This window comes from Nyctibius grandis, chromosome 5 (assembly GCF_013368605.1).
Source record: "Nyctibius grandis isolate bNycGra1 chromosome 5, bNycGra1.pri, whole genome shotgun sequence".
Lineage (NCBI taxonomy): Eukaryota > Metazoa > Chordata > Aves > Nyctibiiformes > Nyctibiidae > Nyctibius > Nyctibius grandis.
The window spans coordinates 88,095,362-88,114,847 of record NC_090662.1 but is presented as its reverse complement, the minus strand read 5'-3'; the positions used below and the strand labels follow the sequence as shown (position 1 = coordinate 88,114,847).

General features: G+C 37.9%; 1 long non-coding RNA gene across 1 annotated transcript in view; it reads right to left on the bottom strand.

Moving 5' to 3' along the window:
• Positions 1-1,798: 1,798 nt before the first annotated feature.
• Positions 1,799-19,486, bottom strand: part of LOC137664289 (uncharacterized) — a 55,215-nt gene continuing 37,527 nt past the window's right edge. Inside the window, exon 3 of the long non-coding RNA XR_011048275.1 lies at positions 1,799-2,629. This is a non-coding gene — a long non-coding RNA (uncharacterized lncRNA). The remainder of the gene's footprint in view (positions 2,630-19,486) is intronic.

Here is a 19,486-nt window from a genome sequence, read left to right as displayed (position 1 = left end):
TTCCCTGAACTTTCATTACCAGAGGTAGGTGAGCTTAGCTTACAAAGTAGAGAGGAGTTGTTATCACTGAAAACCTCTCTGCACTTTAGCAGCACATGAACTATCGGATATACAGTTTTGGTTAAATCCAGCCTTGGAATAACTATATTAAAATCTAGAGAGATATGTTAACTCCTGAGGTAAGGATAAATTCAGGCTTATACTCATCAATTTCTTTTTTTTTAATTTGTGCTTGACTATGTAGACACATACTCATAAATGAAGGGGAAGAAACTCGTAAGGATATCATACTATGATACACTTATTTTAAAGAAAATCTTTGCAAAAAAAAAAATATAAATTTGAAAACATGAATCTGCATTGGAGGTAATCCAAACACCCTTAACCCTGCCCAAATTTTGCTTGTCAAAGAACAACTAAAAATGCTTAATTAATTGCTGATATTTCAGTTCAGTACTCTTTAAGCTTAAATAGAAGTAGTGTGGCTATGACATGAAGGTTTCCTGCCATTTAAACTTACTATGCCTCAGAGAAATGTACCATCTTCTCTTTCTTTTTTTTTTTTTTTACTATTTACTTAATAGTTTTGACCTTTCAGCCAATTGTCCTTATCCGTCATTACAGTGCATGATCAATCATTTCATGCCTTGTCATCTATAAAATACCAGCAAGAGGGAAAAGTTTTATGTTCTATTGCTTTTCTTGAGATTTTTTTTTTTATCAGAATATCTTCCTGTTTATTAGGAAGAAGGAAAAAAAATGTGTCAAGTTACACTGGTTTAATCAACTTCATGGATTTCACGAGTGCAAATGTAGTAGTTCACTGGAAGCTTATAGTTTTATTTGTTAATTTTGGTATTGGTTAATTGCCAGTACTTTAAAATGCACCAAACAAGCCATGTTTGTATGTCATTAACTTCATCCTGCATTTTTGAGCAATAAACAGAGGCAGAAGTAACCAGTGACACTATATACCTGTACACACGTGTGTACGCTTACGTATGAACATGGTCTGTCTGAGGATGGTCCTTCAGTTAGGACAGGGCTTCGGGTTTCTGGAGATTCAGGTAACCTTCATGGCAACCAACTTGTGCAACGGTAAAATTTTCAGGAACACTTGTGTTGCAGAACCCTAAATGGCATTTACAAACTCAAAGCATCACTTAACAGGACACGTCTGCAGCAGAAAACCAGGAAGGTGCAAGGATCACGAGCTAGTAGAAATGCTGTAATACGCTGTGACACTCTGCAAACATTTTAAATTGAGGCCTGAAAACAGTCCGTTGTTCTCAAAAAGGCCTTTCTGGTTTAGGTGTAGTGATATGTAAACATGTTAAACGTTTCTTTTTCCAGAAACGGCGTGCAGGCTGCTCCCCAGAGGAGCACTCTGCTATGTTGCAGTGAGGACTATAGAAAAGGCTGCTGGCTTATCCATACTGTTACTGGAGCACAGCACAATACTGATTGTAATGAGGGTTAAGTGATTTAGGATCTGAAGTACTTCTGGAAATCACACTTCTTGCTTCTCTCCTCTTCATTTTCCTGATTATAAACCAGAGATAATAGCACTTCTTGACTTCCCATGGGATATTGAGAAGATGAGTACATGAAAGATTGAGAGAACTGTAGCTACTGCATGGTGACCCAGTAATGGGGGCACCTAAAGTTCCTTTAGGTAAACAACTTCAGCAAAAACATCCACTTGCATCCCTAAACTCATAAATGTCAAGTGTATGTTTAAAAACTTCTCAAATGGTTTATGTGTTGTTTTTTTGTGGGGTGGGAAGTTCTTCTGTGTTGTTATTTCGGGGAGGCAGAGTAGTCATGTAAACGATTTGGAAAGAATGAGAGAACTTCGGGGAATACACATCAGACAGAGTAAGAAGGAAGGAGATCAAGCATGTAACAAACTTCAGGCATGTATTATTTGTGCAATTATTTGGCATTCCTTCTTAACTGAAACAAGTTAGTCTCCCCAGTGCCCATGAACACCAAGGACATCCTTCATTATCTGAACCTTTAAAGTATCTTGGTTTTATTCAGGATAATTGGGGTTGTTCTATAAACAGTTTTTCTGTGATCCTAACACAGAACATGAAAAAGATAATAAAAAGAAAGGTAAAGATACAAACATACTACTAAGGTTTGGGGCTTTTAAGGCAAGTTTCTCACAGCTCTAGTTGTAATCCTTTAAAATATACATATGTCCCTTTGATGTTGTATCGAAGTAGAAGCCAGACATAATGCTAGCAACTTAGTTGCTGTTCTCCATTGAAGCCAATAAGCAGTAGAGAAACAGGGGAGCGCGCTTTGAAGTGCTTGGTATTACACTGGAAAATATTCACTTCAATGAGAATGTACCATGTGGAGGAGGCTGCTGTTGAGGTGAGCTTAAAGTCAAAAGAAGTGCAGGAGCCAAAAAGTTCACCCTCAGGTTTGTATCTGAACCTTTTTGAAGCTTGTGGAGATATTTATATTCTCAGCCAGCGCAACTGATAGAAAGGAGCGAAGTTTGAAGCTGAGGTCCAAATCAAAACTTTCGTGAGGGATCTGTGTGTGCAGTTCGTCTGGTTTTGGTCTCTAATACCTTGTTCTTCAATGGCTTTTCAGCAGTGCAGTTCAAAGGGATCTGTAAAAACAGAGGGGAGAACTGTATAATTAACTTTATTCTGTAGAACAGAATCCAAGGCAGAAAGCAATGTCCCAGGGAGGTGGTTTGTGCATGCTCCCCCAGCTCTGTAGTGGGACAGGTAGGTCTGCACCGCTCCTGTTCTACTCAGAGGGCAGAGTATTGCTAAAGTCATTGCCTCTTAACGGGGTTAGTTCTCTTCAGCTAATTATATAATTAATATGATTTATATTAAAAAGTCTAATGCATATTGAACACAGAAAAGAATTAATGTAATGAATGCACAATGTCCATTGTTCACCGATCAAAAGATCAAAACCATTTTTTAACTTTCCTTAATATTTGATTGTTCCTTCTCCATGAAGAGTCATTCTTCATAGCATTATTCTAGCTTTTTATTTAATACTTCTGAACTCAAGAGCCTGATTCTCTATATTGTATTGCACTTTCTACTGCTACTTACAGCACTGCAGTGTGTTACCAAAAAAAACCATCTTTCACAAGATGGGACAACAGGCTTTTTGTGTTTCACACATGTGAAAACATGGCATGTCCCACCAGTTTGTGCAGTGGAAGGTCTGAAAAACTTGATGTTATTCTGGGATTGAGGGAGTCCATCATTTTACAATCTCTGTGTTATGAAACAAAACTTGCCCCAGAAGACACTTTCTCACTCTTCCTATCCTCCCTCTCCCAACACCCAAGAAACATTAAGACTTCATAGTGTTTGGCAGCTGGACATACTCTTGCTAACATATGCCTATTTTCATACACATATTTGGTAACTTTCCGAAAATGTACATGAGTATTTGGGAAACTCATTCTTAGTGAAAAATGGAGGCTCCCTCTGGCCCAGAGTTCAGCCTCTGGCAGTGGCCATGAATGACAAAGCATTCATGTCCCCTGTTTCACCCTCCCAGCTGATTTGGGTGTTCATGAGCCTCAGGTCGTGCACCTTTGTTTTAATAACCCCTGACTGACAATGACAAAAAGTTTAGAAGGGTAGACAAATTAATGTAAGGAGAAGGGGGGAAAAAACAAAAACAAAAACAAAAACAAACAAATGTCTTGTGCCAGTGAGCAGCTTGTTTTGTGGGGAGGGGTAAAAAAAAAAAAAAAAAAAAAGGAAAATATAAAGAAACCTTTTTTTTAAGACAACTTCATTCAATCTGTTTCAGCTCAAACTGAGAAATTGTGAATAATCATTGCCTAGTCATTTTGTCTGTGCCTCTCATGACATTTATTGCCTTTTCTGTCACCTCTTCCTTTATGAAGAATCCTATTGAATTACTCCTTGAACAGCAGCTGTGCAACTCTTGCTACTCCTTATTGCCTTCCTGACGTGACTTTTTTCTAATTCTGTTATATCCTTTTTGAGAGAGGAGACCAGAACTGCACAAATTATTTGAGATGTGAATGCACAGTGGATTTATACAGTGTTATGACAATGTTTTCTGGTTTGTTTGCTGTTCCTCACCTACTCATTCTTAACATTGTCTGCTTGTTTGATCACTAGTAAGCTCTGAGGTGGCATATTTACAGAACTAGCTAAAATAGCTCTAAGATCCTGTTCCTTAATGGTAATAGCTAGCATACAGTCACTGTGAGATGAGGGGATGGCTTATTTTTCACCATGTGCACTGAATTTAATTTGCTCTTTTATTGTGTTTATATGTTACTATTATGAAATACTTCCACAAATCTTTACCATTTAATTTTGGTTTTGCTACGTCTCAACTGAGTACTGCCAGCAAGTCGTGTTTGTGATGAACACTCTTCGTCATCACTATTTACCCTCATCTCCAAATGTCTTATGTTACTTGGCAAGCAGCCAGGCCTGCCATGTCAGTGGTGAGCTCCTGCCTTGTCCTCTCTCTACTGTACGTAGCTGAAATTCAACCCACAGTGGCACAGGGGAAAAAAAAATTAAAAATGCAATTCAGTTGAACTCTTAATCACAGAAACCTGAAGCAAAGAAAATGAGTTTAAGGCACCATGTTTTAACAGGAAGTTGTTGGAAAGAGTAACATGACTGTGGAGTAACATCCTACCATCCTGCTGTGCATTTAATACTCTTTTTTAAAACTATAATGCTCTGAAAAAACATATCTGCGCAGGACCCTAGTTGGGCTTGGACTTTGTCTCTATCCCCTCAAAAACCTTGTGAACATCTCCCTTAGTCTAAAACTCTCAGCGATATGAGGTCTCTAGGAGTGGTGGGGGTTTGGAGTGGGGTATTTTTGTTGTCGGTTGGCTGGTTAGTTCATTGGTTCATTTTTGTTTATTTGTTTGGGATTCTTTTTTAAGTGGTTTCGAAATGAGTGCAGCTACCTGAACACCTAACTCTTCATTGGGATTTAATTTTAGTATAAAGCTATTGATATAGATGCACTGCAGAGATGAGTTTTAGTGGTAAAAGGAAAAGAATTTGAGCTAATTGGAAGGGGCAAAAAAAGAACGCAGTGACAGAGAAAGATTTGAATGGTGCAGCTGAACTATGCCTGCTTGGCACAAGGGAAGGAGATAAAAATAATTCCTTTCCCTAATTAGCAATAACACAGTTCACTGTTACAAGCAGGAAGAGTTTAACTCCTTACTGTTCAAACTGTGCTGTTTAGTTTCTTTCTGGTTTTTCGCACCTATTGTATCAGAATTAGAACCACCCAACCAGCTTTCACAGACAACAGCTGATCCGGCTCTTTGATGTCAATACAGACTTTCTGTCCTTTGATGCTTACTCCTGTTTTCATTAGGACCACCTATTTCTGCTCACTCAGTGTGTGAATAGTCACCAGAGTTAACTTACATCCTAGCACAAATGAAAGGATGGAAATTTCTAATGGGAGAATGGGAAACAATAATGATTTTCTGATCAGTTACCACTTGTGCTTAGAAAGCAAAATTTACATCTCTAGTTAGGAAGGATTAGCTGCTTTCACTTCTTGTTAGGTTGTTTTGTTTTCATGCACCAGCAAAATGCTATAATGCTTGGTTTGCAAAACCTGGAGAAATGTATTCGTGTATATATCTATTACAGGCACCTTTTTTGGGAAGAAAAAAAATAGTAATAATAATAAAGAAAAAACAACAGATCTTGAATTTGAAAGGGTTTCTTTTGGGACTAATTTACGATTCTACTTGTTAATCTGTTTAAGTAATACACACAGATGGTGGCAGAACTATACAAAGATAATGGATAAAATAGCAAGGGGGGGCTGTTTTAAAAGAAAAGGCAACCTTAACATTTGTATCTAATCGATATTGAAGTTGTAAGTCAGCTAAGCCTTATGTCTCCAACCAAATGACTGAGCATAAGTGTATTTTTATATGGCTCTTTAATGTTAAGTGACAAGGAAAGGCAGCCACTTAAAAGTATTTGACATTCAGAAGCATCCAAAAGACTTTCTGTCATCTTCTATTTATTCATTCACTAGACTAGAAAAAGCTATAATGCTTGGTTTTTTCCCTTTCTTTCAGGGCAGCAGTCAATGCACCTGTGTCAAACCTTAGCTCTTCTCATCTATGCTTTATGGTGTCCATATCCCTTGCTTCTCTTTCTCTTTACTGTCACCAAACAGCTTTTGTGTGCCCATTAACAGTGAGGAGTGCCACATCTGGAATTTCCAACGCCCACTCTGAAAGGATTAAAGGGACCCTGAGTGTCCTCCTGCCCCTCCTGCTGTCAGTAGCACAGCCCCTTTCAGCAGAAGCAGAATCAGAGTGCCAATCAAAAATTGTTTGAAAAAAAATACCCAAATTAAAATTAAGTGCCTTATTTCATTTGTTTGCTAAGAGTGGTTTAGGTGCTTTTCTGACATAACACAGGAAGCTTTTAATTCAAAAAAATATTGATATTGTTCTTCAACACCTTGAATTTTAGCTGGTGTGCACTTGCTTTGTATGTTCAGCTTTGCATGTAAAACGTATTTAGATTGCCTGTTAACATTCAGAGTAGAGTATAGGAATCGTTTTGGTTTTTTTAAAAAAAATTAAGGAAACAGTCCTCTTTCTTAAAAATGTTTTGTACAATCAGTTCTGAAGTTAATTTAATTAAGTCTGTCCAAGAGTATTTAGGTAGCTAATTGTGTTGGAAGAATGTGAAGATTTTGCCATAAGGAAATAAAAATATGTTCTTGTGAAATTGAGAGTTTAAAAATAAAAAAGCTTGCAGAGAAAACAGAAAACTTTCTGAAGTATTCTAAATAGAGTAACTAGCACACTGAAAAAAACCCTTTGTGCTGTTACCCATAATCAAATAAAAAGGCTTCTGCAAGTCAGTATGTTTTGATCCTTTTTAAGTTGATCTTGAAAACTTAAGCTTCTGAATTCCTATCTGTCTGTCTGTCCCTGCGAATAACTATTGAATACATTGTCTAATTTTAACCATGATGCAGAGAGGAACAGTTTTAAGGACACTTTTTGTCCCTACAAGTTTCAAGAGAGTGGACAGAGCCCTACCAGTGTCCCTGTCATGGAAAGACTGTATTGGGAACTTCTAATCAGTTCTTCTGACTAATAAAACTTCAGTTTTATTAGCTCCTAGAGAATTAATAACTGAAAGTGTTGGAGGAATGAGTCAACCACAAGAAAAAGATTAAACTTCCCTTTGTGCCTTACTAGATGAAAGAACACAAACACAGTACACAAAACCACACAAAATGGAACTACACAAGGTCTGCCCTGTGCTGCTGCTCCTGTCAGGGGTATTTTAGGATTTGGAATTTTTTTTTTTTTTTTTTTTTTTTTGGTATTAAAGGATAAATATTTCAGTAGTTTGCTAGCTGGCACTAGAGAAAGGGAGGCTAAATGTCATCTGTTCTTTAGTGTGTTTTTTTCCCTCTTCTGTAAGAAGAAGAGAAAAATTAAGTTCTGTGGGATTCCTTAGTCAGTCTCTGTGGAAAACTGTGTTGCTCTCCCACTTTTCTTGCGCTTTCCTTCTACAGGGTGTCATAATAGAAATCTCTTTTTCTTTAGAAGAAAAAGAAAGCACAGCCAGGGTTATTCAACGGCAGGATTACATGCGTAGGCAAATACAGGTGACACTGATCAAGGATGCAGAGGACAGGGATATTCAAGTAATCTCTGTGTATCTCCTGTTGTACTAACAGTTGCAGGGTCTCAGCAATCGCTCTGCAATAATGCATCTAAGTGCCTCGCTCCTAAGGTGAACAGGAGCTAATGCTTTGAGAGAAAGAAAAGGAAAGCCAACAGATGTTCTTCCAGCTCATGCAATAGAAGTGGGAAAAATTCTTGAGTATAATGATGCTTCCTTTAGAATGACTCATGTTAGTGTTTCAACCTTGAGTTTAATACTATAAGCAACATGCTAACAGCCAGAATCACACTTTCTTACTAACCTCTGCGTTTCAGTGTTTCCAGTGCGTGTGACACCCCCATTTGTAAGCACACAAAGCATAATTTAGCAACATGCAGCAGGTCAGTTAAGACCCACATAACCAAACTGTGTGAACAGACAGAGCTTGCTTATGTAGCAAGCATTGTGCATGCTTGCAGTCAAATTCTGCCTTGTATATTTAATTTCAACCTCAGTCTAAACATACTGCTTTGGAACTGGGAAAAACAGGAGCTTAACAATGGAAGTGCTGCTGATGACACTGCTGCAGTTGCAAATGATGCCATTTTAATACTTAGCTGATATTCAGGAGCTTTCAGTCTTGGGTTGAAGAGATTTGATTGAAAATCAGATACAGGCATATATGGAGAATTCCAGGTTCCCCAGTTGCCTTGAAGTTAAGTGGAGTGGGCACTTGATTATTATGAAGGCTAGAATTGGATTGAAGAATCATACTTAAAGGTGTAATAGAGCTCAGAAAGTGTCAGACCTTGGAAGTACCTAGCCCTTGATTGTAGCAGCTGGAAGTGATTTAACAAGTACTTGAGGTGACAGAATCAAATGCTTTATGTGATGAATGGGCTGTTTCAATATAGCAAATGATTTTGCTCTTTAAAAATCAGAATTAAACAGTTTGTTTTTTGTGAGGAGAATCACAGAGCTATGAAGTATATGTGTGCATATGCTCAGAGATATAGCATTTCATGTTAAGCTTGTCTTTATAATAATAATATGTTCACTTATTCTTGAATTTACTCTTATGCACGGGTCCTTCTCCTGGTGGGGGGAAGAGTGAGTCTGTATTTTATGCCTGATGATGTCCTAAGAAGCTGAAATAGCATGACCTAAGTAGATCTAGCTCTTTTCCTCAGTGACTTATAAGATGAAAAATACATTTGTTAAATAATGTTATCAGCCAAATTCAAGAGGTAAATAACTTCGAATATCTGTCACATAACAATATTTGGCAATTGGATATCCAGACGAATATATACAGAACTAGATGCAGAGCTGGGAAGAGATTCCTCAGACTCATGTAAGGGGGGTTTCGCCCAAGCAGTGCCCCATCTTAGATTCAGTCATAGCTCACTTAACCCTGTTGCACCTATAATTCCGGCATCCTGTCTTAAAAGAAGTTCCACTCCACTTGACACTCCCACAACACGGCAGGAAAATCTGTTCTTCTCTTCACTGTGGCCAAGACTTCAGTCTTTATCTTCGCTATTACAGAAAAAGAAAACCCCACACACCCAAACCTTCCTTAAAAATGAAGTCAAACTTGAACCTGATCCTATAGCTTTTCAGTGATCAGAATGGTTAATCACAATGTTAGCTCTCATGCATTTTTGTGTAGGAAAGGAAAAGTGCAGAGAGGAGATCTTAATGTTTATTTTTGATCTTGGTACTTGGGCTGTTACTGCTCTGCTGTTCCTGAGGTTCGGTTTTGAATGTGCTGAGTAATGGACACAGCCAGTCTCAAGAGACAAACAGAAGAGAAATTGCATTTTTAGGATCAATACTTTAACATAACTCCAGGAACAACTTTGGATATCAAGGATGACTTTGTATTGAAGTGGAACCACACATGCATGACTTGTTCACTGCTCCTTGTGATTTGTGATCCAACGTGGGATCTAAGAGGGTTGCAGAAGGCTGGAGGTTCTTGTAGGCCACGTGACTATGATTGCTTTAGGGATAACTAAAGTTGGCGGTATATGATCTTCATGTCTCCTTTTCCTCCCCCAGTCAGCAATGAGACAGACGCTGATCTTAGAACAGACTCTGAGCTCCAGCATTTGGACAGATCCAGCCAGGACTCACAAATGCTTGACGTTGTCTCTCTTGTTCGCATCTTTTGGGTTGTGTATTGACTGCTGACCTGAACATCACTAAGTAGAGACAGCAAATCTCTGCAGATTCAAGGTTTTCAGAGTCAGTACTGAAATGCCTCTGGCTTGACTATTCCCCAAATCAAGTATATAAAGAAACAATATTATTCTTTAAATTATGCAATATCTTTTGATCCCTAGTCTACCATGCTCAGAACTCTTAAGTTCTCTCTTCTCTTGTACGTGAGACAGCACCATATCCATGCACAGAGGGTGAAAAGTCTGGTACATCAGGTTGTTTGGTGGGGAAAGGCCTTCAGTCCTACAGTGGAGCACCCCTCCACCCAGCATCTTCCTCTTTCTCCAAAAGAAGCCAGCACCACTGCTTCTCTCTTGTTATTTGGCTTCACATCTCAAACATGCCTGGTATGTGAGGAAAGGCCATACATTTACAAGCAGAAAGCCAATACAGTTACCAAAACTGAAGATTCAAATACAGCAGAGTATCTCCTAAGCAATGAGATATCATAGAATAATCAAGGATAGAAGGAATCTCACCAAGTCTCCCCCTCTTCAGGGGACAGTGAACTTCAGCATTAGGTCAAAGTCAGATTCAGGTATACAAAAAGGTTGGGCCACACTGATGCTAGGGGAACTGTTCAGTTTAAGTTAATGAAATGCCATTAGTGGTCATACGTTTATAGGTGCTACCTTTCAGTATCTGAAAAACGTATGTTGTTGCACTTCCCCCAGAACTAAAAAACAGGTTTGAAATGAACATTTTTTTCTTCAGAGATATTTGCATAATTACACAGAGTGTGAGTGTTAATGAAGAGCTAGTAATAAAACTGGATGAATTAGCATGACTGAGTGACTTAACGCAATCCTGTTGATCATAGAGTTAGGGGTGGCTTGCATTTTGCCAGGCTTTTTTTTTTAGTAATCTCTTGCAATTTGAATTTGAACTTTCATTAATTATAGCTTTATTTCATGAACATGAAACTTCATTGACTTAAGTGTTTACATCAGTAGAATACCTATTCTAACATATGTGCACCTGACAAAATTGTTAACGAACACCTCACCACCACTCCCAACATGAGTACATTTTGGAGTCATTCCAGTTAAGGGAAGCTACATTTTCATTTTTTTAACACTTAGAACATGTTTTTGTATGCTTTTAACTTGCAGGCTAAATTCTTTTTTCTTTCAAAATCAGAAATAGCAAAGCATGTAATCTTGGGAACAGAAAAAATAACTGTCGAAGCAGGATACTCCTTCAATAACAACATCATCCCTCTTCCATCTCCTTGTCTTCCAGTACTGGTTGTTACTGGTCTGCAGCTGAGTTGGTTACCTCACCTCTGATACAGTCAGGTAGGTGAGGCATGTGAGAACATGTAAGGACAACTGAGAAAGATGAGTTGCAGCTAAGCCAAATCACTTTGCATTGAAGAGGAGCCACTTGCGGATTTTTTGCTTCTGAATCTATTTGTGAAGGTAATCGCTGGAAGGTAGTTAAGCACCAGATTGAGGGAGAAGTAATGTCTTAAACAATCTCAGCAGGAATATAACTGCCAAATCAATTGGGCACCTATGGCTTTGCTTCTTAGGTACACTTAAACCCCATTGTTTTCAGTGGAGCTTGATCATGGGGCCCATAATCTTACCAAAAGTCAATGCTGTGTCCCTTTACCTGCTTAAACATGACTGAATATATTACAGAGCACCAGTGTGTATCATTAGATGATGAAATAACTTCGAATTTTTTTTTTCCTCTCTTTGGGCATTCTCAAAAAACTCGCCCTTAAGCTAGTAATGGCAATTGGGACAGGGCAAAATAAGATTTTGTTATGATATGTTTGAAATTTCTGCTGTCATAATCATTTTGGCAGAGAAATACTACAAGTTTCAGTATTAAGTTTGTGTGAAAGGCATCTTTGCTCAGAAACTTTGCATGTGTTATTTCAGTCAGAAATGAGGCTTTTGGATATGGTTTTCTCACTCTACGTTTTTGAGCTTCCTCATATTGTCCTATTTATATGACTGGAATACTGAGATCATCACTCCCTGAAGCTAACTGCTAAATATTCAAGCATAGAGAAAAATGTTGAAACTAACAGTAAAAGCATTCCTTCCTTGTTCCCATTTTGCCTCCAAAGATGGAACAGGCAAGAAGATACGTATCAGCTTTGGCTTTTATTAAATTAAGTGACACTGATAATTTAACACTGAAAATATATATATTAGAAAATTATAATATTATATTAGACAATATATCATAAATATATAAAAAGATATATATTTAATTATTTAGTAGAACAAAAGACGGAGATTTTGGTAAACAATGTGGCCCAGTATAGGATTTCATTAAAAAATATGGAAGATAAGCTTATGGCTTATGAGTGATTTGAAGTTAAAACCTTCATAGGTGTGTAGAAAGAAAATTGGAATTACACTCCAGAGTTTAACAGCCAGAAATACGTATATTAAGGTACATACAGCCTGTGAGATTAATACTGTCAGAAAGTCACATGCAAGGGTGAAGCCAGTTTGAAGTGAAGTTGAAATAAAGTTGGCAGGCCATATATTTTTTTTGACAGCAAAATAAATAAAACATTTTGTATGGTTAATGCACTGTAAAATAGCCAAGTCCTTACTGAATACCAGGAATTAAGTGATTCCCTTCTGCCTAGTCAAGTGTATCTGAACACTTGTAAAGTGTTATTTGTAGAAACAGATGAGCCAAGCTATTTTAGGAATACTCTGGTCTCTCAGAAAATAGGTGAAGGGCATCCCAGTTCAAAGCAGGGCATCCTCATTTAGAGCTCTGCTAATCAACAACACAGGCAGAATTCTGCCCCAAAGCAGACACAGTGCTCTCTACATTAAAAACCAGGACTTGCCCAGTATTTTCTTCTGGGTTTTTGAGCCAAACTTCATGTCTTTTCTCACCTGTTATAAATCTATGCTAATAAGTTACCATAATATTGCAATTCTTGAGGATGCTTGTGTCACACACAAATATTGAAAGAACACAGGAGGGAGAGAGAGAGACAATGGGGTTTAAGTTTAGGAATTTATCCAGGGAGCATAGGTCTGTTTTAACAATGGAAAACTTAGGAGTCACTTTTTTCTCCCTGTGAACCTGTGCTTATTTTAAGCTTATAACTTATTTCTAAAAAATAATTTTGACTGTTAATATTTAAATATATCCTCATAGATTTTTCAACTGTTACCACTTTTACTACAGATTATTATTTACCTCAATATTTTTATTCTCACTTCAGTCTTTTTCCTACCCTTTCATTTTGTCGTCTAACTAGCAATACTCTCTTGATTGTACCATTAAATATATATAATAAGTGATAAAAAGCCATTGCAAACAATTAACAAAATTCTTAAAATTGTCCTCTATTGAAATTTTTTGCCCAGCAAAATTTGAAGGGCACTAAGTAAAGTCAGAGTGGCTTTTCTGTGGGTGCTCCTTCCCATTAAGGACTGGGAATTTTGCTTCTCATACTCTTGGCCTGGCCTTGTTCCCCCTCCTAAGATGGAGACTTCCACTGAAATCTTACAAATATCACACTAGCCAAAGAAAGCTTACAGAAACAGACAGTGACATTTTACAATGTTATTTGCCTGAGACCAGGTCAACTGGTTAAACATCATTGATATATCTTGGACAAAACAACAAGAAAAAGAAAAGAGGGCTTTTGGTATGGGAATAGGATAGGACGTAATTGGCAACAATTGACAATGCTAAATTTTAGAGGATGGAACAGGCCCTGAGTGATTAACAGATTTGGCAGGTTCATGAAATTCAGGCTGAGAATTTCAGTTCAGGCACATCTATGGAGAACTGTTCATCTGAAAACAATATGCTGCAGGACCCTCTCATTTCTTCATTGCATGAAAAACTCCTTTGATACTTAGAGCTTCTGCCTAACAGCTTTTCAGTCTCTTAACCCTTGAATCTAGTCTGTCCAGTTGTCTTCCATAGCCTTGCAGCTTATGGCTGGCAGGGATGCTATATACCAGTCGGTTGTCTCCTGCACCTAGGTATATCTAGTGTGGGAGTGGCGTGGAGGGAAATGTTGGTACTCTAAAGCATGGTGCCCCCTGGGATGCTTGAAGAGATGGGTTTAGAGAAGCTCCAATGATCTGTGCAAAAATGGTGTGCTATTTTCTCTCACAGTCGCTGCTTTGATCTTGCTTATCAGTCTGCGAATGAAGTACACATGGCTAAGTTCCTCCAGTGCTCTCCTCTCCTATTGTGTTTCCTGGTATTTTTCTTAAACTAGTTGCCCCTTTCTGATTAGGAAATTACCTGTCTCTAGTTAACTTATAAGGGACAGCCATGTTTTATGGCATCTTGACTTCTGCTTTTCCATTTGAGAATTCAGCAGCCGTCATATTTGTTTTTTCCTTTTTAACAAAGCCAACATTGATCTTGCAGATCATGCACGCTGCACTGTCAGACAAGATAGATAACAACTTGAACTGCAGCAAATGGGACTATATGACATCACACTTTTGTGAGCAGACAAATCTGTAATCTTATTTAGTTTGACAGGTATAAAGGGCATTTCAAAAACTGATTATATCTGCTGTGATTTTAAGAAGGTCTGGGATATGACTGGAAAATCTTCACCCAATATATTCCCCAGGGAACAAAATCTTCAAAAGAATAATGCAATACCACTTATTTTGGGCATTAAAACACACAGCCTTTTTTTTTTTTTTTTGGCACATTGTGGAAAATATATAACATTACCCCTGTGAAGATTCCAAGGGTGAGAGTGAGGTGCTAGAGCTGAATCTCCATCGAATTTGGGAAGCTGGGTCTGCAACCAATCTTTGCAGATCACTGTGAAAGAAAAAGCTGAACATGAAAACATCTGAGCTGTTTAATCAAGATGTGGATCTGTGCTGATTTGGCAGTTCCTTCTCTTAATGTGAAAGCCCCATCGCCAGCTGTGGATAAGATTCATAAGCACTTTCTGAAGTTTCTGTTAATAGTCCTACTATAACCAGCTGTGACAGACTTGCAGTGCAACATCAGTCAATGTCAATACGTGTAACAGCACCTTCCTGAAGGGCCCCGCCTTTGGGAGTGGGATGCACAGACCTCAGCCGGATCCTTAGTCTCACAGAGGAAGGTTTTTGGTAGCACCTGAACTGCCATGGCTGCCCAGCTGCACCAAGGGGAAAGGCTGGTAAAAAGAAATGATCAAATCCAGGCTCGTTTTCCTGAAACTTGGATGCCTCTCTAAAACCCAGAGTTAGCAGCTATGAGGCTGGGATTCACAAATCTGCTTCTGCACTTAAGTGTTGAAATAGTCTCTTCACATGTGGATGGCATATTCAATTTTTTTTCTTTTAAAGTGCATCTGGCATAGGTGCCCATCATTTACACAGGGGACTCATATTTAGGGAATTCTCAGAGGCAGAAGGGCTTCATTATAGAGAGGGACAGGTCTGCTGCTGCCCTTATCCTGCAAAGTGCCCTAAGCAGCTGGCCACAGGCACCTCTGCTCCTCTCCCCAGAGGTGTAACCTCTGGGAAGGAAGCCAAAGCAAAGGCAAGGAAGCAGAGAGAATGGTCCTCTGCTGAGGGATGAGGGACTTCAAAGGACTGCCCTGGGACCCTTAGGGGTTTTACAGTTTGGGTAGGATTTGAGGCTGATCTCAGCCTTGCTCTTTAATCCTGTTGCTGAGCCACCCAAGTACTTTTCTTTTTATCCTGCCCAAAGATACTAGGACATGGGACTCCGTTGGAAAATGAAAAATTTTCTTTTTTCACTCCATCTGTATCACAACAGTTTTCTGAAGAGTAATACTGAGACAATCTGTCAATGAATCATGGCTTAAAACTAGCCTCACAAGTATTTTGTCATGGGAAGGTGAAATATTTTTTTAATAAGTCATAAACCATTAGAAAGTGTGATCTGTCATACTGATAAATTTCTAGATGTGTCTCGATGGCTGACATTACAATCCTTTAATCTGTGGTTTCTAGTCTAATCTTTACAAAGGCAATTCTATTGTAAATATTTTCGTTAATTCCTCCCTCACAGCTTTTGGTATAAACTATGTGCCAAGTTCTGCTCTCACTGAGATGAATGGAAATATTTTACTGATTATCTCGGTGAGGACAGAGCTGTGTGTGGGTATGGCTTTCTGTTATGTCCTGCTGGAACTTAATGATTTTGCTAATTGTCATAGTATAAATTTTAAGTCTGCATAGTGTGAATATTAGTGAACTGATAAACTTCCTCCAGAAGAGATGCATCTTGTCTATATAATGAACCTTGAGGTACTCATGCAGGATGAAATTAGGCTTGGTTTCACAGAATTTTGAGGTTTGCCCCATAGGGCTCTTCCTTCTATTTCTCCTTTTGCTTCATGCAGTAGGGAAGATTCCTTAGGTGGGTCAGGCCTATATCCTCGAACATATTGCATTGAAGAGCACAGCCACTTAGCAGTCACTTCTCATCTGAACAGCCCAGAAGCAAAGCAAAAGCAGAGTAAGTGTCACCTCTCTGCTGCAAAAGAACAGTCGGTGCTGCCGGAGTCCTGGAGCAACATGTCTTCAACAGAAGGGTGAAATTCAGTTGCTGACAGAAACAGTCTTGACAAGTAAGCTCTTAAGTCTGCCTGTGTGTATGACAGAGATTGAAATATCTGTCCTTAAAGGGCTGGACATGTGTTTTATTGGCCCAGTACTTATTGTTATGTGTTAGAATTGCTTTTAACAGAGGAGGGAGGAAAAAAAAAATTAAAAAAAAAAAGACATTGTGAAGAATATGGATGATGTCTTTAAGAAACAACAAATTTGAAAAAAATGTTTATTACTGAAAGCTATTCCCTGTAACTTCACTTCTTATCTTCATTATTTTGTAAGCTCTGAACAAGGGACAGCTTTCAATGCAAAATCATACAGCACTTACTGTATTGTTTGAAACATTCTCAGTCACTTGGTAATTGTAAAAGGACAAACAAACAACAGATTGGAAGTGGAAAATCCCATTTCACTACAACCAGATTTTTTTTAGTGACTGTGTTAATTTTGGGTATGAGAAAGAGACTATATATCTTAAAAACGAGAATCTTTTTCTGCCCTTTAAGAAAACAAAAGTCCCAATAAAGGGGGAAAAAGAAAAGACAACATTAACTGTTTTTCCAAAAGGAAGTCTATAAAATGGATACTGAAAATCAAATCCACAATGTAGTCTTAAACATTTGTAGTGTCCCTTCTTGTAGGGAAGATAACCTATTGTGCTAATACTAACAATGAATAATCATGTTGACATCCATATTAACTCACATTCTCCTTTACCTTATTCTGGCAAAAGCCTCTTGATTCCAGTAAGAATTTTTATTTGGAAGGCAATTTAAGCACGGCCTGAATTATTTTTAGTGATCAAGTCTTAGGTGTCATATATGGGCAAAAGAAGAGAGAAAAAATTGCTTTTCCTGTGTATGAATAAAACTCAATAGTGTTTTCTAGCATTCATGTGCATTATGTGCACTTTATTTCAGACACTGAAATAAAGATGCTAGCTAGTAAACCAGACAATACAAGGTCTTTCGAAGGTTGTCCTCAAGTAGTCCAGTAAGCTTTGTAAATAATTTCTTCAATTCTTTTTAAATTAGCAAAGGCTTAAATAATTCCTTTTCTTTACTTCTTTGTTCCTCCTTGGGTAATACTATTGTTTTTTTTAAGCAAAGCTGATCTCCTACATAAAATTTCAAGTCAAAATATTCTGATTTTAACTTAGATATCCACGTTTTTCATAACTGAAGTTAATGGCCAACAGCTAAATCCTGATCAGCAGTCACGTTATTAGTCTTTGTGGAGGAGAGGTTATTTTACTATGTCATTATTTATGTTGGAGCAGGGTAGTCCTTGTGCTGTACAAGTATCTAATTGATGGGCTTGGCTTCCAGAAGAAGCTTCTGAACCTGTTTTGGGATTTTTTTAGAGAGGAAAAAAACCAAACAAACCCAAACATTATGGGGAAGATGTGCATGTCTTAGGTCATCCCTCAGCCCAGCCTATTTTACCCCTTAACAAAATTAGTTTGGTTTTTCAGAGTATTCCTGGAAGGGACTGAATTTCTACCAAACAATATTAAATTCCCTCACAGCCTGTCAAGTGACATGCTGTGACAACAGTACTTTTTGCTTCTGTGTCTCTTCTTTCCAAGTGTTAATGAAATACTCCCCATGAGAAAGTCTCAGTTAACAGGCTTACAATGAAAAGATTTTAACATAAATCTGTAGTCAAGCATGACTTTTTAAGTATACCAACATTTTGATCTAAAATAAGACAAACAGCTGCCCTACTTGCTTTATTTCCCCCATCACTTCATTGGTTCAGAAAATGTGAATTAATTCCTTTTCAGATTTACAAGTTATTTTGCCAGTCAACAGTGCCAGCAACTACCTAATTCTATATGAAACTGGAAGTTTCTGGTTCTAGGAGAGGGATTAACACAGTAAAAATGTGTGGATCTGTAATATAATGGATCTAAACATATTTCCCTCTGAAGCTCTCGATGCAAAGCCATGGCATGCTTCCTTCTGATTTGTATTCTCTGAATGACATGAGCCCCTTGCAATAATTCTCAAGCAGAAAGTCACTGAAGTCACTATGTGGCAGAGACCAACAAGTATGCTTAATTTTGCAGCATGCAGAGTGTTATGAGAGTCATGAGGACACTTGCCCAAGCCTCCACAGGCTTTGGGCCACAAAAGGAAAGATTCTTATAACAATTAAGGATGAAGAAACATGACAAAATGCCAGGGAAAGACAGAAACAAATAGACTTGAGTCAAACTCCTTAACAGTATGGAGTTTGATACTCTTTACTTGGTTGAAAAGAAAGGAAAACAAAAGTTCTGGCTTTCATTGAGGGTAGCAAGGACAGTGAAAGTTACTTTGCAGAACTCTTTCCAACTTGCCTTCTGTAAAAGTCTATTACAGTCTCTTTGGAGCACCTGTCTGTTGTGAAAATAATTCATTTTGTCATGCCCAGTAACACACTTGTAGTCATTTTATGAAAGCTTATGTAGCAGTTTCACCTCTAGCTTTACCCTCTGTTATACTACATCACAAACTCATTTAAATAGTGATATTAATGTTTTTAGAGATCACTACAAATGGTTGGCAGGATCATTGTAGTTAATGTCTTGTGGGAGCTATACAAGGGAATTTTATCAGCTTGAGGCTGAGGTATTTGATGAAGTAATAACAAACTAGCTTTGAATTGTCTTTCATTACCCTTTATCTCTCCAAGAGAGAATATAATCTTATTCAAATTATAATGGCCTCTGTTATCAATGTGGTTTACTATTTATTTACCTGCACATGGACATGCAAATGTACATGCGTTCCCCTCTTTTTACCGTACCTGTAATGAAATTCCTTCACTATCAGAATCATGCATGATCACAAATTACAAACTAGTTACTCGGCAGTGTAATTTCCTTAGCATTAAAAGCATTAAAAATAAAATTAAAATCCAACTTTTTTTCAGGAAAAAAAAAGTACCTTGATAAGGAGTAAAATCCAATCATTAGACTTTAAATGTAGCTTCATTTATCTTTAAGACAAATGTGATATTCTACCTCAGAAATAGATAGGCTGCCTCATTTCTGGGCAGAGAAAG